We start from the raw sequence: 2095 nt of genomic DNA, 5'->3' as shown, positions 1-2095 counted from the left end.
GCCACCTTCCTACGTGAGAGATCTGACCACTGACAGACCAAGCGGCGCTTCCGAGTGCGTTGCTGTGGAGTTGGTGCTAAGATGCAGTAGTTGTTTGAAGAGGAACAGCTGGAGATGCCTCACTGCATCCATCAACTCACTCACAATAGCAGCTGGTAAAAAGACCAGGGCCTGTCTCTTGCCTGAAAATAGTACATTACTTAAGTTATGTTTAAGAATCCCTCTGTACAAATATTAGATTATCCGTTCCTGGAGTGCACATCAGCATTTCCAAAGCAACTTTTGTTATACTCCTTGAATTTGTTAGGAAAAGGTGAGCATATGCTGCAAATGGTCCCCATGAACAATATAAACCATAGTGAGAAAGAATCACAGCAAAGTTTTGGTTTAGCTGCACTTAGTTCATTGGCAAAGAAGATAAATGTCAATAAATCCCAAGCGTCATGCTGTGGCTCTCTTCAATAATATTACCAAGTTTTATAAATAAGTAACACTGGCGCCACCAATTCACGGTTACGTCAAAGCTGTTTAACTTTCTCATTACTGCAAGTAAAATCTGAAATAGTAGAATTTCTATAAGTGCTGTAAACTGTAATAATCTACCACTGTGAGGCTCTTCTTGCAGCTCATGATCGACCCGTGCTCTATTGGGTTTCTTTTATTGGTGTTTGCCTCACATGGTAGATGTAATAAGCACTGCAGTCACAAAAATGACTGAAATTACCTGTCATTCTAATTCTTTAAGCCCATTACTTTGAAAGTAAAAGTTAAACAAGTAGATTCTCCAAAGAAGACTGTTCTCACTGCACCTTCATAACAGCAGTTAAAAAAAAAAAAAAGTGCAGTGAAGCCTTCCTTTGCTGTGGTCACACAAGCAGTCTGTGCAGTCAAGACAGTGCACCCTATATAACCACTGCTACTGGCCATGCTTTCCACTTATAATTGTTCTCTTTTTCCTCCTCACACATAACATAAAAGCACACACTGTTAAGTATCTCTGTGAAGCAGACCACTCTTCTGTGCTCAAACCAAGGCTCAGATAACAGTGTATGACTCAAAATGAAAGGCAACCTGACTCACATTATACCAGGAGGCCTAAGCTCGGGGGGAGAGGTACACAATTAGAGGTCTGTTCTAGCTCTGCAACCTGTGTTACACACTGAGTCTTTGTAAACAGACATGCAGGTGAAATGTAGCTTGTCATAGTGTGAAGAATAACTAACCAAGTTCTGCTTTAAGACACAGTTTATGGAAAGGCATATACCCCACATACTGCATAGTGAATTAACCAGCTATTTATTTAGCAAAGCAATGCTAATAAAAAAAAAAAAAGAGGTTCATTATTCCTTCTACAAAAACAGCTGAAAAATGTATGGCTAAATAATCTGCAACATTTTTGATGAGTCAATTGGCATAGATAGAGTCTGATTCTAACCTCCTGTTTATGAATACTTGCTGATTATCTTCAGTCTTCTATGACTGTGAACTGAACATCCTTTGAACAACTAGATAAAACAATGTGAACATGTCAATTTGGGCATTTTACTATTTTGGGCCATTTTATAGACAGTTGTCAGTTAATAAAGAATATCAAATTAACTGTGAATAATCATTAGTTGGTGCCTTAGTATTATATTATAGGTATCTAAAATACCTAAGAATGCATTTGATACTATAGGAGAGGCAATTGAAAGACAGAAAAGTATAGATAGTAATAATACAAAAAAAAAACCTCACAGGTAGTAACCTTCAACACAGCTGCTGCAGATCTCAGGATCTTCTGTGCACAAATGAGAAAAGGTGATTAATTAGAATTCATGGGGAGAAGCAAACTGCATCATGCACCATTATCACAGGTGTTTATCGGTCAAAGGTTTGGACATACTTTCCCATTTATTTGAATGGGAAGGTTTGTCAAGACTTTGGACTAGTGTACATCACAGATTATCCTTAAATATGAGACTGGATCAACGCAGCAATGTTAATATGATAAAGGAAGCATTCATAAATTACCTGTGGAACATGTTTTGCAGCCCATCTCACAGTCAAAACACTCTCCTGTATCAGGATCCTGGACCTGCCCTGAAGCACAGGG

This window comes from Monopterus albus, unplaced genomic scaffold (genome assembly GCF_001952655.1).
Source record: "Monopterus albus unplaced genomic scaffold, M_albus_1.0 scaffold218.1, whole genome shotgun sequence".
NCBI lineage: Eukaryota > Metazoa > Chordata > Actinopteri > Synbranchiformes > Synbranchidae > Monopterus > Monopterus albus.
The sequence above is the reverse complement of the archived record's forward strand: the minus strand, read 5'-3'. Positions refer to the sequence as shown.